Source organism: Triticum dicoccoides, chromosome 2A (assembly GCF_002162155.2).
Source record: "Triticum dicoccoides isolate Atlit2015 ecotype Zavitan chromosome 2A, WEW_v2.0, whole genome shotgun sequence".
NCBI lineage: Eukaryota > Viridiplantae > Streptophyta > Magnoliopsida > Poales > Poaceae > Triticum > Triticum dicoccoides.
The window spans coordinates 224,621,658-224,649,156 of record NC_041382.1 but is presented as its reverse complement, the minus strand read 5'-3'; positions in this window follow the sequence as shown (position 1 = coordinate 224,649,156).

The following is a 27,499-nucleotide window of genomic DNA, read 5'->3' as shown; positions in this document are numbered from 1 at the left end:
CTACAGTTCGTCGCTTCTAAGCACCACGTGATGATCGGGTGTGATGGATTCTTACGTTCACATACAACGGGTGTAAGACAGTTTTACACAGCGAAAACACTTAGGGTTAACTTGACGAGCCTAGCATGTGCAGACATGGCCTCGGAACACGGAGACCGAAAGGTCGAGCATGAGTCGTATAGTAGATACGATCAACATGAAGATGTTCACCGACGTTAACTAGTCCGTCTCACGTGATGATCGGACACGGGCTAGTTGACTCGGATCATGTGATCACTTAGATGACCAGAGGGATGTCTATCTGAGTGGGAGTTCATAAGATGAACTTAATTATCCTGAACATAGTCAAAAGACCTTTTGCAAATTATGTCGTAAGCTCGCGCTTTAGTTCCACTGTTTAGATATGTTCCTAGAGAAAATATAGTTGAAAGTTGATAGTAGCGATTATGCGATCAGTAGAAAGCTTATGTCCTTAATGCACCGCTCAGTGTGCTGAACCCCAACGTCGTTTGTCGATGTTGCGAACATCGGACATACACGTTTTGATAACTACGTGATAGTTCAATTAAATGGTTTAAGTAGAGGCACCAAAGACGTTTTGGAAACGTCGCGGAACATATGAGATGTTTCGAGGGCTGAAATTGGGATTTCAGGCTCGTGCCCACGTCAAGAGGTATAAGACCTCCGACGATTTTCTTAGCCTGCAAACTAAGGGAGAAAAGCTCAATCGTTGAGCTTGTGCTCAGATTGTCTGAGCACAACAATCACTTGAATCGAGTGGGAGTTGATCCTCCAGATGAGATAGTGATGTTTCCCCAAAGTCATTGCCACCAAGCTGCTAGAGCTTCGTGATTAACTATAACATATCAGGGATAGATATGATGATCCTTGAAATATTCATGATGTTTGACACTGCGAAAGTAGAAATCAAGAAGGAGCATCAATTGTTGATGGTTGGTGAAACCACTAGTTTCAAGAAGGGCAAGGGAACAAAGGGATATTTCATGAAACGGCAAATCAGCTACTGCACCAGTGAAGAAACCCGAGGTTGAACCCAAACCCGAGACTAAGTGCTTCTGTGATAAGGGGAATAGCCGCTAGAGCAGAATTACCCTAGATACTTGGTAGATAAGAAGGCTGGCAAGGTCGATAGAAGTATATTGGATATACATTATGTTAATGTGTACTTTACTAGTACTCCTAGTAGCACCAGGGTATAAGATACCGGTTCGGTTGCTAAGTGTTAGTAACTCGAAATAAAGAGCTACGGAATAAACGGAGACTAGCTAAAGGTGAGCTAACGATATGTGTTGGAAGTGTTTCCAAGTTTGATGTGATCAAACATCGCACGCTCCCTCTACCATCAAGATTAGTATTAAACCTGAATAATTGTCATTTGGTGCTTGCGTTGAGCATAGACATGATTGGATTATGTCTATCGCAATACGTTATTCATTTAAGGAGAATAATGATTACTCTATTTATTTGAATAAAACCTTCAATGGTCTTGCACCTAAAGGAATGGTTTATTGAATCTCGATCGTAATGATACACATTTTCATGCCAAAAGATATAAGATAGTAATGATAGTACCACTTACTTGTGGCACTGCCATGTAAGTCATAATGGTATAAAACGCATGAAGAAGCTCCATGTTGATGGATCTTTGGACTCACTCGTTTTAGAAAATTTTGAGACATGCGAACCATGTCTATTGGTGTATACGCATGAAGAAACTCCATGCAGATGGATCGTTTGGACTCACTTGATTTTGAATCACTTGAGATATGCAAATCATACCACATGGGCAAGATGACTGAAAAGCCTCGTTTTCAGTAAGATGGAACAAGATAGCAACTTGTTGGAAGTAACACATTTTGATGTATCCAATCCAATGAGTGCTGAGGCATGCAGTGAATATCGTTATGATCTTACTTCACAGATGATTCGAGTAGATGTTGAGAATATTTACTTGATGAAATACAAGTCTGAATTATTGAATGGTTCAAGTAATTTCAGAGTGAAGTAGAAGATCATTGTGACAAGAGGATAAAATGTCTATGATGTGAATATCTAAGTTACGAGTTTTGGCACACAATTAAGACATTGTGGAAATTGTTTCGCAATTAATACCGCCTGGAACACCATAGTGTGATGGTGTGTCCGAACATCATAGTTGCACCCTATTGGATATGGTGCGTACCATGATGTCTCTTATCAAATTACCACTATTGTCCATGGGTTAGGCATTAGAGACAACCACATTCACTTTAAATAGGGCACCACGTAATTCCGTTGAGATGACACCGTATGAATTATGGTTTAGAGAAACCTAAGTTGTCGTTTCTTAAAGGTTTGGGGCTGCAACGCTTATGTGAAAAAGTTTCAGGTTGATAAGCTCGAACCCAAAGCGGATAAAATGCATCTTCATAGGAAACCCAAAACAGTTGGGTATACCTCCTAATTCAGATCGGAAAGCAATATGGATTGTTTCTAGAATCGGGTCCTTTCTCGAGGAAAAGTTTCTCTCGAAAGAATTGAGTGGGAGGATGGTGGAGACTTGATGAGGTTATTGAACCGTCTCTTCAACTAGTGTGTGACAGGGCACAGGGAGTTGTTCCTGTGGCACCTACACCAATTGAAGTGGAAGCTTATGATATTGATCATGAAACTTCGGATCAAGTCACTCCCAAACCTCGTAGGATGACAAGGATGCGTACTACTTCAGAGTGGTACGTAATCCTGTCTTGAAGGTCATGTTGCTAGACAACAATGAACCTACGAGCTATGGAGAAGCGATGGTGGGCCTGGATTCCGATAAATGGCTTGAGGCCATAAAATCCGAGAGAGGATCCATGTATGAAAACAAAGTGTAGACTTTGGCAGAACGGCTCGATGGTCGTAAGGCTAATGAGTACAGATGGATTTCAAAAGGAAGACGGACAATGATGGTAAATGTCACCATTAAGAAAGCTTGACTTGTCGTTAAGATGTTTTCCGACAAGTTCAAGGAGTTGACTACGATGAGATTTTCTCACTCGTAGCGATGCTAAGAGTCTGTTGGAATTATATTAGCGATTACTGCATTATTTATGAAATCTTGCAGATAGGATGTCAAAACATTGTTTCCTCGACGATTTTAATGAGGAAAGGTTGTATGTGATACAACCGGAAGGTTTTGTCAATCCCGAAAGATGCTAATAAGTATGCAAAGCTCCAGCAATCCTTCTAAGGACTGGAGTGAGCATCTCGGAGTTGGAATGTATGCTTTGATGATGATCAAAAATTTTGGGTTTGTACAAAGTTTATGAGAAACTTGTATTTCCAAAGAAGTGAGTGGGAGCACTATAGAATTTCTGATGAGTATATGTTGTTGACATATTGTTGATCAGAAATGACATAGAATTTCTGGAAAGCATATAGGGTTATTTTGAAAGTGTTTTTCAATGGAAAGCCTGGATTAAGCTACTTGAACATTGACCATCAAGATCTATAAGGATAGATCAAAATGCTTAATAATACTTTCAAATGAGCACATACCTTGACATGATCTTGAAGGTGTTCAAGATGGACCAGTCAAAGAAGGAGTTCTTGCCTGAGTTGTAAGGTACGAAGTTAAGACTTAAAGCTCGACCACGGCAGAATAGAGAGAAAGGACGAAGGTCGTCCCCTATGCTTAAGACGTAGGCTCTTCAGTATGCTATGCTGTGTACCGCACCTGAAGTGTGCCTTGCCATGAGTCAGTCAAGGGGTACAAGAGTGATCCAAGAATGGCTCACAGGACAGCGGTCAAAGTTATCCTTAGTAACTAGTGGACTAAGGAATTTTCTCGATTATGGAGGTGGTAAAAGAGTTCGTCGTAAAGGGTTATGTCGATGCAAGCTTGACACCTATCCGGATAGCTCTGAATAGAGAGACCGGATACATATAATGGAGCAATAATTTAGAATAGCTCCAACTAGAACAGTTATTTGGAATAGCTCCAAATAGAACGTGGGAGCTACATCTAGGAGATGACATAGAGATTTGTAAAGCACACACGGATCTGAAAGGTTCAGACCCGTTGACTAAAACCTCTCTCACAAGCAGAACATGACCAAACCCCAGATCTCATTGAGTCTTGATCACATGATGATGTGAACTAGTTTAGTGACACTAGTAAACTCTTTGGATGTTGGTCACATGGTGATGTGACCTGTCAGTGTTAATCACATGGTGATGTGAACTAGATTATTGACTCTAGTGCAAGTGGGAGACTGTTGGAAATATGCCCTAGAGGCAATAATAAAAGTGTTATTATTATATTTCTTTGTTCATGATAATAGTCTTTTATTCATGCTATAACTGTATTATCCGGAAATCGTAATACACGTGTGAATACATAGACCACAATATGTCCCTGGTGAGCCTCTAGTTGACTAGCTCGTTGTGATCAACAGATAGTCATGGTTTCCTGGCTATGGACATTGGATGTCGTTGATAACGGGATCACATCATTAGGAGAATGATGTGATGGACAAGACCCAATCCTAAGACTAGCACAAAAGATCGTGTAGTTCATTTGCTAGAGCTTTGCCAATGTCAAGTATCTCTTCCTTCGACCATGAGAGCGTGTAACTCCTGGATACCGTAGGAGTGCTTTGGGTGTATCAAACGTCACAACGTAACTGGGTGACTATAAAGGTGCACTACAGGTATCTCCGAAAGTATCTATTGTTTTATGCGGATCGAGACTGGGATTTGTCACTCCGTGTAAACGGAGAGGTATCTCTGGGCCCACTCGATAGGACATCATCATATGCGCAATGTGACCAAGGAGTTGATCATGGGATGATGTGTTATGGAACGAGTAAAGTGACTTGCCGGTAACGAGATTGAACAAGGTATTGGATACCGACGATCGAATCTCGGGCAAGTAACATACCGATAGACAAAGGGAATTGAATACGGGATTGATTAAGTCCTTGACATCGTGGTTCATCCGATGAGATCATCGTGGAACATGTGGGAGCCATCATGGGTATGCAGATCCCGCTGTTGGTTATTGACCGGAGAACGTCTCGGTCATGTCTACATGTCTCCCGAACCCGTAGGGTCTACACACTTAAGGTTCGATGATGCTAGGGTTATAAAGGAAGTTTGTATGTGGTTACCGAATGTTGTTCGGAGTCCCGGATGAGATCCCGGACGTCACGAGGAGTTCCGGAATGGCCCGGAGGTAAAGATTTATATATGGGAAGTCCTATTTTGGCCACCGGAAAATGTTCAGGATTTTTCGGTATTGTACCGGGAAGGTTCTAGAAGGTTCCGGAGTGGGGCCCACCTGCATGGGGGGACCCACATGGACGTGGGTAGTGGGGGCAAGGCCCCACACCCCTGGTCAAGGCGCACCAAGATCGCCCCTTAGAAGGAATAAGATCATATCCCGAAGGGATAAGATCAAGATCCCTAAAAAGGGGGGATAACAATCGGTGGGGAAGGAAATAATGAGATTTCTTTCCTCCCACCTTGGCCAACGCCCCAATGGACTTGGAGGGCAAGAAACCAGCCCCTCCACCCCTATATATAGTGGGGAGGCGCATGGGAGCTATACACGAAGTTCTGGCACAGCCCTACCTCTCTCCCTACTCCTCCTCTCCCATGGTGCTTGGCGAAGCCCTGCTGGATTGCCACGCTCCTCCACCACCACCACGCTGTTGTGCTGCTGTTGGATGGAGTCTTCCTCAACCTCTCCCTCTCTCCTTGCCGGATCAAGGCGTGGGAGACGTCACCGGGCTGTACGTGTGTTGAACGCGGAGGTGCCGTCCGTTCGGCACTAGGATCATCGGTGATTTGAATCACGACGAGTACGACTCCATCAACCCCGTTCACTTGAACGCTTCCGCTTAGCGATCTACAAGGGTATGTAGATGCACTCTCTTTCTACTCGTTGCTGGTCTCTCCATAGATAGATCTTGGTGACACGTAGGAAAATTTTGAATTTCTGCTACGTTCCCCAACACCTAGTTGATGTGAGACTATCTTCCCCTCCTTTTTGTCTTCTCCACAACCACCATTCTATTCCACCTATAGTGTTATATCCATGGCTCACGCTCATGTATTGCGTGAATATTGAAAAGGTTTTGAAAAAGTTAGAGTATGAAATAATTGCTTGGCTTGTCATCGGGGTTGTGCATGATTTAAATACTTTGTGTGGTGAAGATGGAGCATAGCCAGAATATATGATTTTGTAGGGATAACTTTCTTTGGCCATGTTATTTTGAGAAGACATAATTGCTTTGTTAGTATGCTTGAAGTATTATTATTTTTATGTCAATATAAACTTTTGTCTTGAATCTTTCTAATCTACTCGAGGACGAGCAAGAATTAAGCTTGGGGATGCCTGATATGTCTCCAACATATCTATAATTTTTGATTGCTCCATGCTATATTATCTACTGTTTTGGACTATATTGGGCTTTATTTTACACTTTTATATTATTTCTGGGACTAACCTATTAACCGGAGGCCCAGCCCAGAATTTGTTGTTTTTTCCTATTTCAGTGTTTCAAAGAAACAGAATATCAAACGGAGTCCAAACGGAATAAAATCTTCGGCAACGTGATTTTCTCACTGAACGTGATCCAGGAGACTTGGACCCTGCTCCAAGGAACAAAAGAGGCGGTCACGAGGGTGGGGGGCGCCCCCCCTAGGGCGCGCCCCCTTGCCTCATGGGCCCCTCGTTGCTCCTCCGGTGTTCTTCTTCCTCCTATATATACACACGTACCCCCAAACGATCAGAACGGGAGCCAAAAACATAATTCCACCGCCGCAACTTTCTGTATCCACGAGATCTCATCTTGGGGCCTGTTCCGGAGCTCCGCCTGAAGATGGCCGTCATCACGGAGGGCTTCTACATCATCCTAGCCCCTCCGATGAAGTGTGAGTAGTTTACCTCAGACCTTCGGGTCCATAGTTAGTAGCTAGATGGCTTCTTCTCTCTCTTTGAATCTCAATACAAAGTTCTCCCCCTCTCTTGTGGAGATCTATTCATGTAATCTTCTTTTTGCAGTGTGTTTGTTAAGACCGATGAATTGTGGGTTTATGATCAAGTCTATCTATGAATAATATTTGAATCTTCTCTGAATTCTTTTATGTATGATTGGTTATCTTTGCAAGTATCTTCAAATTATCCGTTTGGTTTGGCCTACTAGATTGGTAGTTCTTGCCATGGGAGAAGTGCTTAGCTTTGGGTTTGATCTTGCGGTGTCCTTACCCAGTGACAGAAGGGGCAGCAAGGCACGTATTGTATCGTTGCCATCGAGGATAACAGGATGTGGTTTATTTCATATTGCATGAATCTATCTCTCTACATCATGTCATCTTGCTTAAGGCGTTATTCTGTTTTTAACTTAATACTCTAGATGCATGCTGGATAGCGGTCGATGAGTGGAGTAATAGTAGTAGATGCAGAATCGTTTCGATCTACTTGTCACAGACGTGATGCCTATATACATGATCATGCCTAGATATTCTCATAACTATGCTCAATTCTGTCAATTGCTCAACAGTAATTTGTTCACCCACCGTAGAATACTTATGCTCTTGAGAGAAGCCACTAGTGAAACCTATGGCCCCCAGGTCTATTCTCATCATATCAATATCCATCACATTAATCTTGCTTTGATTTTTAGTTTTCTTTTACTTTTACTTTGCATCTTTATACCCAAAATACCAAAAATATTATATCTATCAGATCTCACTCTCGTAAGTGACCGTGAAGGGATTGAAAACCCCTAATCGCGTTGGTTGCGAGTAGCTATCACTTTGTGCAGGTACGAGGGACTTGAGCATGGCCTCCTACTGGATTGATACCTTGGTTCTCAAAAACTGAGGGATATACTTACGCTACTCTGCTGCATCATCCCTTCCTCTTCGGGGAAAACCAACGCAAGCTCAAGACGTAGCAGACCGCGGACTCAGCGCAAAGCGCCGCACCAATCCGGTAAGATTTTTATATTTCTCAGGGTATTTATTAGCCCCGGTTTAGTTGTGTGTAGGATCTGAACTTCCATGTCGTTAACAGGACTGGATAGAGACGGCGGAGCAGCTCCATAGCCCAGCCCCGCTGCCCGAAGATCCTGCAGACTCTCTTCTGACGAAGATGCTGACTCCGGCACCCTACGAGGTGTCAGAAAAGACCAAGAAGAAGGCCACGGGGGCCCGAAAGGGTCTCTAGTGCAAGGTTGTATCGGAGTCATCGGACGATGACTCCGACGCGCACTCCTCCCATGGAAAGGGGGAGGAGGAGAAAAGTCCCCCCCCCCAGCCAGGGGAGACAAGAAAAGGAAGGCTGACCCATCTGGGGAGGCCGAAGGGTCCAAGAAGGGAAGGAGCCTCCTTCCGGACTGTGCCATGACAGCCGCCGAAAGCGGCGACGAGTGGCTACCCAGGGATAAGCCCCTGGCGAAGTCGTAAGTGTCCGGACACCATAGCACTTCATGATATGTTTTATTGTACTGCCTTTCCTCATGCTGAAAATGATTGTGTAGTTCGTCCTGAGCTCATATCGATGTACCCTCATCGAGAGGCTCTTTGGACTCATCGGATATGAATAACGGTTCTCTTCCGACCGACTCCACCCCTCGCCCTACGGACAACGCCGAGGTGTTGTCTAAAAAGGCACCGAGCCAAGGGGAGGTGGTCCTAGGGGCGCCTCGCGGCGACTTCCCGGACCCTGGGTACCAAGGGAGCGAGGCTCCTACGGGCTTCGAGTTCGGGCCCCAGCCGGACACTGCGCCGGAAACCTCAATGGTTCCGGACTCCGGCAGGCGGTCCCCCATCAAGGGGGGCCAACCATCCGTGCCAGTGTCTTCTGTCCAACCAGAGGCACCGGACAACCTGCTGGAAGCGCTTCGCAGCGCTTCCATCGAAGAAGAGCACCGCAATATCATGAGTGCGGTGGTCGAGAAGGTTTAGTCCGCCAAAAATGGACTGACCGAAGCCTGCGCCAACCTTCTAACAGGCTTTGAGGTGAGCAATCGAAGTATAACAAAGTATACCACATAGATAGTAGCCCCTGATGCTCTGTTTGGCGTTCGCGAAGAAAAGCCGAATAGAGGATCAAATGATAACTCAGGAGTCTAATTAGAGTATGTATATGTGTATGTGCAGGCTTCACTGTTGGCCGCTGCCGCACGTACTGCGGAGGTCGCTACGCTAAAGCTGGACCTGAAGTGGTCCAAGGACGAGCTAGGCCTTACCAAGAGGCAGCTCGAAGAGAACAAAGGTAAGAAATACCCCTGTCTATGTAGTTAAAAAGAAGTTTGGGTGTAAAGTAGTAGGATCATCATGGATTTGTTAGAGGCCACGACCAAGGTGGCGACCCTGAGGAAGGCGTTGTCCAAGGCCAAAGACAAAGCGGCCAAAGAACGCATTGAACGGGAGAAACAAGAAGCCCGAGTAGGCGAGGTGCAGCAAGAGTTCGAGGATCTCGCCAAAAAGCACGAGTCCTTGGAGCTGGACTCGAAGACGTGAGAGTCCGAGCTTGCGCAGGCGCTTGAAAGCGTCCGGAGCGCCAAGGCTGAAGCCCACAAGGCCCTCCAGGAGATTGACGCGGTGAATAAGATAGCAGCGGGTAAGGCATTCATTATGTGAAGCAAGCACGTGAAGGAGACTTTCCTTTTTCTTACCTAAGTTCGAAGCTCTCCAGGAGCATTTGCAGATCTTCCCCGCAGTGTACTGGATGCTGCAAAGTTTTACCGGGATGAGGAGGGGAGCTCAATGGAGAACTTGTTCTGGTCTCAGTATACTGGGACCGAACACCCCGTGCCCTTGAGCGACCAGCTGAAGCAGTTGGTCGAGCTTAACAAGGCGGCCGAATAGGCCATGAGGGGCCTTATAGTCCAGATGTGTCCTGGCGAGCCCCTGTCTGGCAGCTACTTCGGCCTGGTAAGGCGGCTTGTGGAAGCCTGCCCGCGGCTTGAAGTCATCAAGCGGTCCGTCTGCATTGAGGGTGCATGCAGGGCTTTTGCCCGGGCGAAGGTGCACTAGGCGAAGCTGGACGCCATGAAGCTGGTTAAGGAAGGGCCGCTGGAGGGCAAGGAGCATCGCCGCCCTGAGAATTATTACGAGGGTGTCCTGGAGGATTCCCGCTTAGTGGCAGATGAGTGTGCCAAGGATGTAATTTTTGAATGAACATGCCCATGTGATCCTGTAATATGAAACAAGTTCTTTTGCGCCATGCGACACTTCCTTAATTTAAAATATTACCTTCTATGTGGCCATTTATAAAATCTGAGAGTTGGCCAGTCGTCAGCTTCTGCCCCCATGTAACTAGTACTGGGGTGTTCGGGGTAAATCTGAACACTCTTTACCCCAATGTTGGGTCCTTCAAGGGAGGTGCTCAGCGCAACGAACCAGGCAATCGGACTATAATGCTTTAACACTCTCACTTAGCCATAGAAGTCTATGATTTTAAATTTTTGGCGAAGCCCCTGGTATTCGGAAGGCCGAATTTGGGGCGCTATACACGCCTAAGCCGGACAAGGCCGACTCCTCGCCCGAAGCGGAAAAAGTCTTTAAGGCCATGAGACCTCTTGAACAGCGACCAGTCTCTCGCCTTATCATGACAGTCAGTTTTTGGCTTTCTCTACTGAGGTGCTCGTCCGGAAGAACTGGGACACAATCGCAGTAGTTCTCCCACCGCTACCTTAGCCGATATAGCGGAACATAAGGTACCAAAGCATGGGAGCCGGGCAACCCAACATTTGACCCAAGACATGATTCGGAGCGGATGCGTATAATGCTATAAGTTTGGGGTGCCGCACTATCGAAAGTGTTTAGACTTCTTGCGCCGTATTACGGGGTAAACGAGAGCCACTGGTGTACTGACCGTACCCGAGCGCGCAGGTGCGGAATGTCGTAGATGGACATATAAGAGAAAGATAAAAACTTAAATAATGCAATGACAGATTAATAATATGCATTGTTATTTGAATAATACGTCGAAGCGTACTGGTACAAGTAGTGCAATAAGCTGAAAGTAGGACAATTTGAAATGTCCCATCCAAGGCAAGCTACACATAAAGAGTGAAAAGTGGGTATATCAAGTATTACTAGAGACCACCTGGCGGTTCCCGTGTTCATCTTAGCTTCTTACCGCCTCGGTTGTTGCTTCCGGAATGTGTCTGGTAGTCTTACTGCCGAAAAGGCCTTCCGAAGAGTTAGGCCCTGAAAGAGAAAAGGAATGTCAAAGGTATACAACCCCTGGTGTGGTTAAGCCACAATGCAGGGCGTGTCCTGATTGTGCCCCCGCCTATGGCCATGGTATTTTCAATGCATAGTTATGTATGCGCGGCACGAATTTTGTTGTTGCACGGGGACTGGGACGGGGGCCGAATTGCTAGGCGAGCACAGATCATGCCAGGCGATCCTGTTGCAGATTATTCCAGACTTGCTTGAAGGTGTCCGGGGGCTGTAACGCCTAATGAGAGGTCTGTCTGAACAGGCTGCTTTGTGCCTCTGTTGCAAGGGCCGCAGTGTGCTCTTTCGTACGGAGCGAGCGTTCTATGTTTCCATTTACTGTTATGACCCCGCGAGGACCTGGCATCTTGAGCTTGAGGTATGTGTAATGCAGCACTGCATTGAATTTTGCAAATGATGTCCGTCCGAGCAATGCATGATAGCCACTGTGAAACGGGACGATGTCGAAGATTAACTCTTCGCTTCGGAAGTTATCCGGTGATCCAAAGATCACTTCCACTGTGATTGAGCCTGTGCAATGGGCCTCTACACCTGGGATGACACCTTTGAAGGTGGTTTTGATGGGTTTGATCCTTGAGGGATCGATTCACATTTTTCGCATTGTATCCTGATAAAGCAGGTTCAGGCTGCCGCCGCCGTCCATAAGGACTCGAGTGAGATGAAATCCGTCAATGATGGGGTCTAGGACCAGTGCGGCAAATCCGCCATGACAGATGCTAGTGGGGTCGTCCCTGCGATCGAAGGTGATCGGACAAGCAGACCATGGTTTGAACTTCGGGGCGACGGGCTCCATCGCGTAGACGTCCCTTAGTGCACGCTTCTGCTCCCTCTTGGGAATGTGGGTTGCATATATCATGTTTACTGTCTTTACTTGTGGGGGAAACCCCTTCTGTCCCCCTGGGTTCGGCAGCCGGGGCTCCTCCTTGTCATTGCTATGCAGCCCCTTGTCCTTGTTTTCGGCATTTAACTTGCCGGCCTGCTTGAACACCCAGCATTCTCTGTTGGTGTGATCGGCTGGCTTTTCAGGGGTGCCGTGGATTTGACACGAGCGATCCAGTATGCGATCCAGACTGGACGGAGCCGGAGTATTTCTTTTGAATGGCTTTTTCCGCTGACCGGATCTAGAGCCTTTGAATCCGGCGTTGACTGTCGTATCTTCGGTGTTATCGCCGTTATTGCAGCGCTTTGGTCTATTATGACACTGCCTACCATTAACGTCTTTGGTATCCGAGGTATCCGGATTACTTGATGTGTTGTTGCTGCGAGCCAGCCAGCTGTCCTCGCCCGCGCAAAAGCGGGTCATGAGTGTTGTGAGGGCTGCCATAGATTTCGGCTTCTCCTGGCCGAGGTGGCGGGCGAGCCACTCGTCGTGGATGTTATGTTTGAATGCCGCTAGGGCTTCTGCATCCGGACACTCTACGATTTGATTTTTCTTGGTCAGGAACCGTGTCCAGAATTGTCTGGCCGATTCCCCTGGCTGCTGGGTTATGTGGCTCAAGTCCTCAGCATCCGGTGGCCGCACATAAGTGTCCTGAAAGTTGTCAAGAAATGCATCTTCCAAATCCTCCCAACTGCCGACGGAATCTGCTGGCAAGCTATTCAGCCAATGTCGAGTTGGTCCTTTGAGTTTTAGTGGGAGGTACTTGATGGCATGTAGATCGTCACCGCGAGTCATGTGGAGGAAATCCTCAATCCATACAGCGGGATCTGTTGTGCCGTCATATGATTCGATATTTACGGGTTTAAAACCCTCCGGGAATTCATGATTCATAACTTCATCAGTGAAGCATAAGGGGTGTGCGGCGCCTCTGTGTCGGGCTATATCCCGACGTAGTTCGTATGAGTCTTGTCTGCTATATTCGGCCCGGCCGGATTTACTCTTGGTGTATCCGACGCGACGATCATCGTCCTGTTTGGGCGCATGTGTTCGTGTCTCGTATATTGACCTTGCGATTTTTTCCTTCCTGTCCAAGATGTCTCGCAGGTCCTCTGTGTTGCCCCAGGCCTTAGTATATTTGACTGAGTGGCGACAGGGTGCGTGCTGAACTTTGGGCTGAAACGCCTCTCTGGCTCGGCCGCGTAGTGGCCGGTCAGCCGCATTGTACACTGGTGAGTGAGGTTTGAATGCTTCCTCCTCGAGGTGAGGTAGCAACCTGCGTTTTAGGTAACTCTTGGATGGGAGCTCGAGTTCATGCTCCTTGGCCGCAAGGACTTCGGTCCACCTGTCTGCTAGCAACTCTTGATCAGCTTGAAGATGTTGTTGTTTCTTCTTTAGGCTATTTTCCGTGGCCATAAGCCTGCACTTGAAGCGCTCTTGCTCGACGGGGTCCTCAGGCACAATAAATTCGTCGTCATCGAGGCTCGCCTTGTCTTCGGAGAGAGGCAGGTAATTGTCCTCCGCTGGTTCTCCATCAGCTGCCTGCTCTGGAGGGCTAGCTTGTTCGTCCTCCAGCTCTTCGCCGTGCTAGAGGGGATTGTTGTTGTCTTCGGTGCTATTCAGAGTGTTATTATCTCCTGTGCCGGTATCACTGCTCTTACTGTGGCAGGACTTAGAGCGGCGCCGCTGACGTCGGCGCTTGGGTTGCTTCTTGGAGGGGTCATCCTCCGCTTTCTCCTCCCCATTGGCTTCTTTGGGGGTGTCCACCATGTATATATATATATATATATATATATATATATATATATATATATATATATCATATGATGAGGTGGCGGTCCAGTGCCCCGAGGGCAGTGGATCATGTTCGTCTCCGGCTTCGTTGTCCATACCGTCGAAGTCTTCGGAGCCGAAGTCGAGCATGTCAGTTAATTCGTCGACAGTGGCTACTAAGTGGGTGGTGGGTTGGCAGCGAATTTCTTCGTCGTCCGCATCCCATTCTGGGAGGACATAGTTCGGCCAAGGTTCTCCTAACATGGAGAGAGACCTTAATGAATTTAGCACATCTCCAAAAGGTGAGTGCTGAAAGATATCCGCGGAGGTGAACTCCATGATCGGCGCCCAGTCGGACTCGATGGGCACGGATACAAGCGGCTCGGAGTCCGTGGCCGAGGATGAATCCAGTGGTTCGGCAACACGGCTCTCGTAAGGGGTGAAGTCAGTATCCGGCTCTATCGCCGCTGAGAGTGCGACCTCCATGGCGGGGTCCATCCCTCCACTGTCGGATGGCACGACTTGCTCTAGATTAAAGGCCGGAGTAGCTGCGGATGCGATCTCCCGAACACTGTCCGACGGTAGAGTTACGTCTTGCTCGTCGTGACTGCGCGGTGCGTCCGGCATGGGCTCGAATCCGTCGAATATCAAGTCTCCGCGGATATCATCCTTGTAGTTCAAGTTTCCAAATGTGACCTGATGGCCAGGGGCGTAGCTCTCAATCTGCTCCAGATGGCCAAGAGAATTGGCCCGCTGTGCAAAGCCGCCGAATATGAAGATCTGTCCGGGGAGGAAAGCCTCACCCTGGACCGCATCCCTAGCGATGATCGAAGGATCCATCAAGCCTTATGGTGGCAACACAGTGGAACTCTCAATGAAAGCACCAATGTCGGTGTCAAAACCGGCAGATCTCGGGTAGGGGGTCCCGAACTGTGCGTCTAAGGCGGATGGTAACAGGAGGCAGGGGACACGATGTTTTACCCAGGTTCGGGCCCTCTTGATAGAGGTAAAACCCTACGTCATGCTTGATTGTTCTTGATGATATGAGTATTACAAGAGTAGATCTACCACGAGATCAGAGAGGCTAAACCCTAGAAGCTAGCCTATGGTATGATTGTATGTTGTCCTATGGACTAAAACCCTCCGGTTTATATAGACACCGGAGGGGGCTAGGGTTACACCAGGTCGGTTACAAAAGAGGAGGTATGCATATCCGTATTGCCTAACTTGCCTTCCACGCCAAGTAAAGTACCATCCGGACACGAGATGAAGTTTTCAACCTTGTATCTTCATGGTCCAACAGACCGGCCAAAGGATATAGTCCAGCTGTCTGGAGACCCCCTAATCCAGGACTCCCTCAAGCACTATCTAATTTTTGCAACTAAAATCACTAGCACTGTTCATGTGGACACCACTAGCAGGCGTGAGTTCATGGACGGATATGCAAATGTACCATTGATTACATACAACAAGTCATCAACCCACAATGACAACGAGGATACACGTTGGATCATAGATCATTTCCAACAAAACATTCTAGTAAAGTTTTTCTCACACAAAAAATAACAAAGCGATGAAATGAACTTCAGCTCAACCACTCGTTAGCGTTGGAAACGCTTGCTTTTGATTCTCTGGGAAGGGCCAGCAACTGTCAATCTCGAGACCAATGCAGGACTGATCATCTAGGATGAAGCGGCCTATTTCAATACCCATATTGGGACGGTAGGGAAGCATAGTAATGTCCGAGGTATAGATACAGATGCTTCTCATAAATGGTAGTAACATTGTGTCAACAGCAGCTGGATCGCCTTCCACCATCATTGGATAGTTTTGTCCAAGAAAGAGTGAGTTTCCTCCAAGACTTTCAATACTGAACCAGGGAGAAGGTGTTGGTGCTAGTACACCAGTATCCATCCCGAATACCCTGCAACGGATGTTGGAATAGGTCCGGAGAGTGCGACCATACGAGACAACACCTGCTTCCTTAGTAACGTCAGCAGTTCCCCGTATACAGATAAGAAGAGGTGATCCATCGGAATAAGTTTCTAGGCGCCACTGAGTATATGGGTCCTGCTCGTCCTCATGCTCGTGAATAAAATTTTCAAGTATAGGTGGTGGAATGTTCATAGGACCTTGGAAAGATAAGAAGGTTAATTAGTAAAGGGAAACTAGCTAACCTGCATGCATGTGTATGAAACAATTATAATTATGGTGGAAGACAAACGTACCGAAATCATGAGGATTCCATGCAAAAACAGTGCCACGAGTGGTGGCAGCAAACACAAGACCCTCGCATTGAATTGCATCACAGTACTCATCCGTGTATAGAAACTGATTTTTGAGCAATGTCCATCGATTCGTACGATGAAGGACGGCAACAAGCTTGTCAAAGATAGTGACAACATAAGCATTCCTATAACCCCAAGAGCGGTTGGGAACTCGACAAATTGCTATCTTCCGTAGACGATAGTCAGCATGATCATATTTGAACTCACATAGAATACCGGTGTACTCAACCTCTAGCCAGTCGTCTGAGATTTTTTGAAGTGGAACCCGGTGATGAGTGTACACATTCACAAGTTCCCACTCGCAATTTTACCCAATATAAACAACCCAATCTCCATTTTCGCCTGCCCAAGCCTTGCCATCAAGCGATGGCATCTTAACATCATACGTATCATTATCAAGCGGCATTAACTTACACAAGGCGAGGCTTCCCTCGTCCCTGCGCCAGTCAGTAGGGTCACGACGAGGAAGATAGGGGAGATCAAACTGCTCCTAGACCCTTGGGTTCCTTGTAATGATGTTATTAGTTGAGTCGAGAATGGTCTTGAACGAACCTGCCATGCTAGCCGAGGTGATGACGTCACACCGATCAATGTGTTCCTCCACCGCGTCATCATTCAGATCGGGGCAAGAATAATGGGGTCATTTCCGGCTTGTTCCCTCCATGGAGAAGATGATCAAACAATGGCAGAAGGAAGGGTGAAGGCAAATGGAGGAGGGAGGAAGAGCTAGTGTGCGATAGCAGTTCCAAATCAAGAGGGAAAGGCGAAGAGTCGGTGGACGGTTGCCACGGTACATGAAGTGGCGCCTGGGGAGCGAACAGTTGCCACAAAGGTCACACACTAACGAAAAGGGCCGAGTGAACCGCATGCAATCCCATCGCACAACACACATGTCTTGTTAAGCTGAACCATTTCCGTTCTCTAGTGTCAACCCAAACAGTTCATCCGAGTGAACCGCATGCCGTATATCGCACACACCTTGATCTGGCTGGCCGTTTCTTTTGTGTTGCCTAATCACAAACAGTTCATTCGAGTGAACCGTATGTTGTATATCGCACACACCTTCATCTGGCTGCCCGTTTCTTTTGTGTTGCCTAATCACAGACAGTTCAACCGAGTGAACTGTATGTTGTGTATCGCACATGCCTTCATCTGGCTGCCTGTTTCTTTTGTTCCTCCTCACCGTAAACAGTTAATTGAACTGAATCAAATGCCATTCATCGCACACGCAACTAAAATTTAACCGTGTTTGATGCATCCTCCATCGCAAACGTTTTATACATTTCTGACGGTTTTCATACACCATCATTTGCGATTATGGCATCGCACACAGTTTCTCGAAGGGTCTCTGATTGTAGTGTCGTGTTAGCAGCATCCTGCAGTAGTGGGCCATTCTTTTACTTTATGCAATTTTTATTTTGAATTTGAGTCTCCATCTTCTCTTATAAAAGCACCACCTAGGAGGCAATATGATCGTACTTGAGTATTGGGTGTAGCTAATATGTGAGTGTGTTTCATGAATGGATCAATGATTGAGCATAATGGGCTAGAGATTACTTATTTTAGCGTTGATATTTTGAAAGACATGGTTGTTTGTTGATATGCTTGAGTATTTAAATTATCATGTTAAAACAATACTATTGCTTTGAACAATATAAAAGTCCAAATGTCCATGCTATAAAGAAAAGAGATATGATATGACATGATAGGCAGCATTCCACATCAAAAATTCTATTTTTATCACTTACCTACTCAAGGACGAGTAGGAGTCAAGCTTGGGGATGCTGATACGTTGTAGCGACCTGACCCGAATGGATCAAGTCTCTGTGCTTAAGTGTCATCCCTGGATCTGTATGCTGACACACCTAGTACTCGAAGATTTATAACAGAGGTAAATCACATGTATAAAGTAACATAAATACTATTACCTCAATCCATATAGCGGAAGTAACAACAAGGTTGTGGATTCCCATCGACACCAACGGCAAAGTTGAGTGTAGAAATCATAACCCTAACGTATCACTTACTTGTCATAAGAATCCTGCAACATGAGACATTGCAGCCGTGTAGGTCAGTACACTGAATGTAATGGCAAATTCACACCATAGGATAAAGATGAATAATGACTATCACTACATGCATATTTGGCTGGTGGAGGCTCTAGGTTTAATAATTTTTTGCATAAAGCTAATTTTTCCCTAAAACAAAGGAGTATATTTTATTTAACTACCAAGTTGGTTGAAAAAATTATTGAGAAGGTTCCTCCAACTGAATCCCAAAATAATAATTATAACCCCACAAATTAATTAAGTAAAGTGATGAGATCAAACCAATAATTCAAGTACTAGATACTCAAGATGTCCATAACCGAGGACACAGCTAATCATGATTAGTCTATACACTCTGCAGAGGTTTGCGCACTTTTCCCCACAAGACTCGATCTCCTTTGTTGAATTTCTCGCACTACATGATGTTTGAGAAACGGATGACCAAGACACAGTCTTTCAGAAACATTAACTCTTTACTCTAGGTAGACAGTACCAACCTACATCCCCTACATCTTCTAGTCTACCACTGAAAGAGGTCATGCAACATACTCAACTATGCTAGAGCCCATAATAGCTTGTGGCTACACATGGAAGTTTCTAGCATGAATAATCTTATGATCCCTTTTAGCCTGGGTGGCGAACCATAGGATAATCACACGGGTACTCCGGGATATCCTAGGACAACATTGGATTCTCCAGGTGCCCGCAACCAATCCACCCAGATGTGTATTTAAGTAGCCACCTTAAGTTCACCATTAATTAACAATCGCACATCTGTCATGGATACACTCAAACCCAATCCACGTCTACGAGCATAACATGGTAGTATAAGCATAACCTATAAGTAACTCCTAGGGTTTGATCATAAAAAAGGGAAATAGGTTCTCCCTCAACATCTACTTCCCAAAACCCACATGTTAAGAGATCCTACTCATGCAATGTTTGAGGGTTGTATCTAATGCATAAAAACTGGGTAAGAAAAGAGTATGATCAAAATGTGAACTTGCCTTGTATTGTTGATGAAGATGATTCGCACTCATAACTCCGGATGCTACTATTCATCACACTCCATTCAATCTATCATAAGCAAGCAATTGCATTCATAAGCACTCCTGCAGAAGAATTGAAGAAAATATCTCGGAAAACTTCGAAAACAAACAATTAACTCTTGCAACAGAAACCAATTTCTAACGGTACAAAAATTGGGTGAATTTGGCCTTATCATAAAGTTTAGGTCAAGAGCTTCAATTTGCAAAATGAATCAACTCAAACAGAGTTATAAAACTAAAGTTACGATCAAACAAAGTTCAAATATAAATCTGTTTGAATTCAAAATTTAAAACTTTCAAAAATATGTTTAAGTTGTTTTACTGGAAAGACGGGATCTTAATGAAGGAGTGGGAGTTGGTTTCGTTGGATTCGGACCAACGAGCAAAAAGATGTGATTGATTGAAGATCAGGGACTAATATGCGAAGAAATATTCACGGATGGGTCCCTGGCCGAGAATTAAAAAGAAAAGGGAAATTCTACCGAACGAACGTTCGCTACAGAACCTAAACCAACGAACTCGTTCACTCGAGAGGCTAAACCAGCGAGCGTTGTCTAAATAACTAGACTAAAACAAAAAAATTGGGTTTTTAAAGAAAACCGAGAAAAACCAGAAAAACCGATCTAGGGTTTGGTTATACCGGTCCACGGAAAAGATCGGCGGGTCACCGGAGTGGGTCAGGCGGAGCTTCGGCGAGTCGCATCTCCGGCGGCGGCGGGGTGAAGTGGCTTCGGCGGTGGCGGGGCTCGGTGGTGGCGCCGGAGTAGCTGGGGAGGGGCGGCGCAGCGCGGTGGTCGGGGAGGTGCGGGGCGATGGCGGCAACTCCGGCGAGCCGGGCGGCGGCTGCTCGGGGCTCGGCGACTTCAGTTTGAAGGGAAAACAAGGTCGGGTGCCTCGGTATATATAAGAGGGGAGGAGACTTGGAGGAGGGGTAAGGTCGAGGCGGCGGAGGAGTCCGCGGGGGCTACAGCGGCGTCCGGCGACGTGCGGGAGTCGAACTCCGACTCGGGGAGGGAGACGACCGCGAGGAGGGCTGGGCCGCGGCCTGCTACGGGCGCGCGCACGGGGAAGTGGGATGCGGGGAGGCGCGGCTGGCTGGGCCGGCTCGGGCGTGCTAGCTGGGCCGGTCAAGTTCGGCTTTCTTCTTCTTCTTCTTCTTCTTCTTCTTCTTCTTTTTTAAAACATTTTTCCAGACAAACAAAATAAATAAAAATACTATATAGGCATATAATATATCAAAATTTTCAGAAAAAGATTTTCTACGACATGTACATTTTTTTGGCATTAAATAAAATCTACAAAAATTCAAATAAAGCAAAGAGTGCTTCTGCTCCAATAAAATCCAATAAAAATCATTTAAAAAACAAAAAATAATTTCAAATTTATTTCTCTCCAATTTTCTATTGTAGGGAATCATTTTACCCTAATTACCATATATTTTATTTTTGGAGAAAAAAAATAATTTGAATAAAACCCAAATAACTCCAAATTGAAAAGTAATTTCGAAAGGACTTTAAATTTGATCCTTTTAAACTTCCAACTCATATTTCATATGTTTTGAAGAAGTCATTTTATCTTCTCTCATGAAAATCATTGAGTTGCTTTAAGTTTCTGAATTTGAAATATTTCCAAATGAAATTCAAATATTTTCAGAACCCTTTTCATTTTAAATGGAGGATGTCATGTCATCTTCTCCCTAGGGTTTTGTATCTGAAAAGAATTTGAATTCATGGAGATCATAAATGCAAGAACGGAAGTTTGGGAAAGTCATTTTATTCCCTCTCATTTAACTTTCAAAAGTTTCAATTTCACTCACTTTCAGTCAATCAATCACACAACAATCAAACAAACAATCAAAACTATTTATTTATTATAACATTCCAAAATTTAAAATTTTGGGATATTACATACGTCTCCAACATATCTATAATTTTTTATTGTTCCATGTTGTTATATTATCAATCGTGGATGTTTTATAATCATTTTATAGTCATTTTATATCATTTTTTTGGACTAACCTATTGACATAGTGCCAAGTGCCAGTTGCTGTTTTTTCCATGTTTTTACATCGCAGAAAATCAATACCAAATGGAGTCCAAATGCCACGAAACTTTATGGAGATTTTTTATGGACCAGAAGACACGTAATGGGCCCTGGCTGCGCCTGGGGTGCTCCGAGGAGAGCACAACCCACCAGGGCGCGCCAGGACGCCTAGGCGCGCCCTGGTTGGTTGTGCCCACCTCGGGTGCCCGCCGGACCGCCTCTTTGATCTATAAATACCCCAATATTCAAAATATTCATCTAGCCGCCGCAGAGTCCAGAACCACCAGATCCAATCTAGACACCATCCCGAATGGGGTTCACCACGTCCATTGGTGCCTCTCCGATGATGCGTGAGTAGTTCTTTGTCGACCTTCAGGTCCGTAGTTAGTAGCTAGATGGCTTACTCTCTCTCTCTCTCTCTCTCTCTCTCTCTCTCTCTCTCTAAATTCTCAATACAATGGTCTCTTGGATATCCATATGATGTAACTCTTTTGCAGTGTATTTGTTGGGATCAATGAACTTTGAGTTTATGATCAAATCTATCTTTTTATATCCATGAAAGCATTTGAGTATCTTTGATCTCTTTTATGTATGATCTCTTATAGCCTCGTATTTCTTCTCTAATATTTGGGTTTTGTTTAGCCAACTTGATCTATTTATCTTGCAATGGGAAGAGGTGCTTTGTAGTGGGTTCGATCTTACGGTGCTTGATCCCAGTGATAGAAGGGGAACCGACACGTATGTGTCGTTGCTACTAAGGATAAAACGATGGGGTCTATCTCTACATAGATAGATCTTGTCTAGATCATGTCATCATTCTTATTGCATTACTCCATTTCTCAATGAACTTAATACACTAGATGCATGCTGGATAGCAGTCGATGTGTGGAGTAATAGTAGTACATGCAGGCAGGAGTCGGTGTACTAATCTTGGATGTGATGCCTATGTAATGATCATTGCCTGGATATCGTCATGATTATTTGAAGTTCTATCAATTTCCCAATAGTAATTTGTTCACCCACCGTTTGCTATTTTTCTCGAGAGAAGCCACTAGTGAAACCTACGGCCCCCGGGTCTCTTTCTCATATATTTGCCTTTGCGATCTATTTTTCCTTTGCATTTATTTTCAGATCTATTAATCCAAAAATATAAAAATACTTTGCTGCACTTTATTTTATTTGTGATTTATTAATTCAATCTATTACAGCTTTATCCCGTCCGCGCACCAATTTCTGGCGCCGTTACCCGAAAGGGATTGACAACCCCTTTTACACGTCGGGTTGCAAGTGGTTGTGATTTGTGTGCAGGGGTTGTTTACGTTGTGTTTCTTGGTTCTCCTACTGGTTCGATAACCTTGGTTTCATATCTAAGGGAAATACCTACCGCCGCTGTGCTCCATCATCCCTTCCTCTTTGGGGAAATATCAACGTAGCTTCAAGAGACATCAAGCAGTTCCGGGAGGTGCTGGCCGACATCGCCTACAACCACCATCGCTTCCACGAGCACCTGTGGGCGTAGGAGCAGATCGTCACGGAGCAGGCGGAGCAGGAGGCGATTCTTGAGTCGTACTGCTCCGCCCGCGAGAGCCGCCTCGCACGCTGGCGGTACCGCATGCGGGTGGCGGAGGTTGCGGCCGCCTACAAAGAGGACGATGAAACGGGCGAGGCGCTGTTTGGCGAGACCGACAACGAGGCGAAGGACAATGCCAGCTCCACCGAGGCCCCGCCCCGCCAGCACCGAGGTGGATGACTTCGCCGGCTTCAGCGAGGCCCTGCTCCGCCGAGGCCCCGCCCCGCCAATAACGAGGCAGAGGACATCGCCGGCTCCGCCGAGGCGGACGGCTTCACTAACTTCGGTGAGGCCCTGCTCCGCCGAGGCCCCGTCCCACCAACAACAAGGCAGAGGACATCGTTGGCTCTGTCGAGGCCCCGCCCCGTCGGCACCAAGGTGGAGGACTTCGCTGGCTTTGGTGAGGCCCTGCTTTGCCGAACCCCCGCCCCACAAACAACGACGCAGAGGACATCACTGGCTCTGCCGAGGCCCCGCCATGCCGGCAACAAGGGGGAGGATTTCCTCCGCTCTGCCGAGGCGCCGCCCCGCCGGCAACGAGATAGAGGACATCACTGGCTCCATCGAGGCCCCGCCCCGCTGTCAGCGAGGCCGCGCCACACAGAAAACGAGGAAGAGTAGAAAATGGTAGGTCACCGCTGCTCGGGTCCAAGTAAGGCCACCGCTGCTACCCTCCGGTTGAAGCCAAGCTAGGCGGGTTCACCATTGATGGTCGATTAGCTTCTTGGCGGCAACGTGGAGTCGGAGAGCTGTGTTGGAGAAGGACGCTGCTTCAGTTACTTAACTGCAGATGCAGTTGGGTCACTGACATGTGGGCCCAAGAGGCATCTGGCCCACATGTTAGTGACGCAACTGCACCTACAGTTAAGTCACTGAAGCTCGGTCCGCTGGAGAAGAAGCTTCTGTTCGGCTCAGCCGGACACAGGTGGGTAGCTTCGGTTAATTAATTATACCTCCAGCGCACCCCTTTTTAGTTGAAGAATGTATGAAAGATAATGAAATCCGGCATGTTTATATGAAATCCGGCCTTGTATGAATGAATTTAGTTCAATTAGTTCGAATTCTTGTATCACTGGCATTGGATGAACATGCAAAACAATACGTACTAGCATTATTCCCAGGGTGATCACCTCATTTGCAGCAGTTTCAAATGTACTCCCTCCGGTCCTTTTTAGTCTGCATATAAGTTTTGTCTGAAGTCAAAGTATCTCTACTTTGACCAATCTTATAGAAAGAAGTATCAACATTCACAATGTAAAATCAACTGACTTGAAAGAAATCTAATATGTGAAGTAAAAAGGAATAGAGGGAGTACAAAAGGTTTGAGCAACTTTTAGCGTTCCTGTACATTGCAATCAAACACACAGGCCTGGCAATTCATAGAGAACATTCAAAACAATCGATGATTATGCATCTCAGTGATTCACATGTCAGAGCCAATATTTACTCGATCAATGCTGCTGACAGCAAAAGGCATCTCATTTGAAAATATCAAATGCATGTCTTCTTGCTAACATCAATGAGCAAAATTTGACAAGGTTGTCCCATTCCAAAATATCAAATGTGTGTTGTTTTGTGTACATCAATGAGCAAACTTTGGCAAGGTTTTCCCATTCCAAAATATCAAATGCCTATGATTGTGGAATGGGCAGGTTTGCCACCAGTTTGTACATTGACATGGCACCTCGTGCTAAATAAACTAGTTGTTCTTTTTGTGAAGTTCCACCAAAATCAACCAAATTCGCGTGTAGCTTGTATGATTTCGCCTTCAACGCCTTGAACATATCGGCACCTCCTTTCTTGTGGTGGAAATGAATGACTCGAGAATATTCGATGTATTCCTGAACATTTTCTGCAGTTCCCATTGAAATCAAGCTAAGCACCCATGTTTGCATAAATAAAAAATAGTGATTAGTATAAAGCAAATTTTACTATGAATTGACAGTTTAAACGGGCAACCTACATGATCCATGCAGAGCACACATTTAAAAAATGGAACTCATCGGAAGGAATCCTAAGACAACATTGTATTGGCCATCACAGCAACAAAGATGGAGATCCGTGAGTCCTTCTGAGTTGAAGTTAGTTTGTTCTTGTGGGCAATAATGTAACCATCCTTCAACTGCTCCCTTCTTAAGAAAATAGGCTTGGCCTCTTTATCCTGGCATAATCGGAACTAGGCACTTCATGTACTCCATATTCTTCTTCAGAGGAGGATGATCCTGTTGTGCAAAGACAAGAGGACAACTAAATGCTAGCATCCCTGTTTTCTCGAAAAAAAGGAAAGGAAATATTTAAAACATCACAGATGAAGCACTTCTCAAGGACAATACCACTTTCTCATGACAGTATCTAAACAGTAGCACAACACCAATATAGATGACAAAGCTCAATCATATGGATGAAATCCGTGGGGGAGTACTAACCTTTGTTAGGAGGCTTATTGTGTAGGGCATGCAGATCAAGCACTTCTCCGGAACCATCTGTTGTTATCTACTGTGGTTGTCGTGCTTACTATATACTCCTTGATTAGTTTAATGTTTCCAACATCTTCTTGTGCAGTTCCACTAAAATATATGTTATCTTCAAAGAAGATCCCTGTTTGCACAAATAGAGATAATTACATATTACATTAAGAGTGGCATCAAATCAGTGGCGAAACAACTGCTTGTTCCAGCCATAGCAATAAATTAAGATGCAAAACTATATCATTACTTGTGTCATCACAGTTCCAGTTCTTCATTATAGCACCGGGAGTTGATTTTTGTTTTTCTTCCACTTGTTCTTCCCCTTCATCACTTGGTTCAATAACAGAAAGCTTCGCCTTCAATGTAAGATTTAGCATGTCAATTAGGGAGCACAAGTATAGCACTAAACAACGACATTAATTTTCTGATGACAGTGGCAAAATACAGGCCAACAGTTGTGAAATATCATTATCTTACCTCAATGGGATATTACGGTGCACTTACATATTGAAAGTCTTGTCTCCATTTGTGCAGTTCACTAAAATCAAACAACATTACCGTATAAGTAGCACAACATGTGAAAGCACACTGCACAATCATGTGAAAGAAGGCTAGTAATGACCTCTCATGATGCGGAATTCAAACAACTCACAAGAAGAAGATCTGAAACAAATTTGCCAACACGGATAAGAAGTCAGATCTCCTCTTGTGCAGTTCCACCAAGATCAAGAAATCAAGTAACATTGTCGATGTAACATTTTGGTTGAACTGCACAAAACACTCTTAAAACAAAAGTGTTTTCTGCAGTGCAACAAAAGGTCACAATAACAACGAGGTGAAGTAGATAACCATGTTTACACCGAGGTGCAAAGGAAACAACTAGTGGTCAATAACGGTGGATGACACAGAAGCCAACAAAAAGAAGCATCTAAGTTATCTAAATGGGAAAGAAAGCAGATAGTAGCATTTCTCAAACAGTGGCATTGATTGATATTAACAGAGAGATTATATTAACAATAAAATTCGTTAAACATGTAATTTGCTTTTAACTATGGCATTGCTTCCATTTTCTAGCGGCATTATTAGAGGGTGTTTGTTTACATGGACTTTTTGGTGTATGGACTAAAAAAGTCCCTTTTAGTCCCATCTAAACCAAACAAGAGGGACTTTTAGGGACTAAATGTGGGTATTTGGGACTAAAGAAAGAAGACCCCGAGGGAGAGTCTTTTGGGACTTTTTCCAACAGTTGCCCCTGCCCCGCATCACACCTTATCTCTATTAGTTCATTACTAGGGGTAACATGGTCTTTTAGCATGTCATTTAATAACCTTTAGTCCATGTTTAGTCCTTGGAACCAAATAGGTAGGGACTAGGGACTTTTTAGTTTGGACTAAAAAATGTCCTAGGACTTTTTAACCAAATAGGGCCTTAGATTAACAACAGCTAAAGAGTTGTACGGGATAGTGGACGCACCAGCACCATGTGCATCTATCGATGTATAAAGGGGTGATGCACAATCTGTTGCAACAAAGAACAAACAACCAAGGAGCATATTTGTGTTGGTCCTAGTTTTGTTACCTTTAGACATCTTTCCCTATGTGAGGGCAGCAAATCTAGTCCTGCTCAAACTCTACAGCCTTGTCCCCCAAAATAGAAAGATCAGTTTATTACAGATGTGTGTACTATGTTTGTCATTGTTTGCCCTTTTCGACCAATGTAGGTGCTGGATAGCCAGTCTATACTACTTTCACCGCTTCCTTTCCTCTTTGAACCACCTCCTAGATTCATGCTATACAACTTTCCCCAGTACTTTCCTGTTTGATCCAATACCTAGATTCGAGTGTAGAAGCGCAAAAAGCCCACATGCAGCTAGAGCAATGCATGTGGAATAAGTAAATTATACCTTAAGGTTCTCGGGGTGTGGCTCAGTGGGCGGCGGGAGGCCGATCTGCCCACACTATGTACGGTAGCGATGAAGAAGGGGCCGCAGGCCCTCCCGCGCCGTCGTTGGGAAAGAGAATAGCTTCCTCGGTAGTGGATTCCCTCCCTAAAACGACGATGATAGTATTAAGACTCCTTTCCTTCCCGGCAGACGGATCATGTCAGCTCTTTGACCAGAAGTGAGGGGAGAGAGAGAGG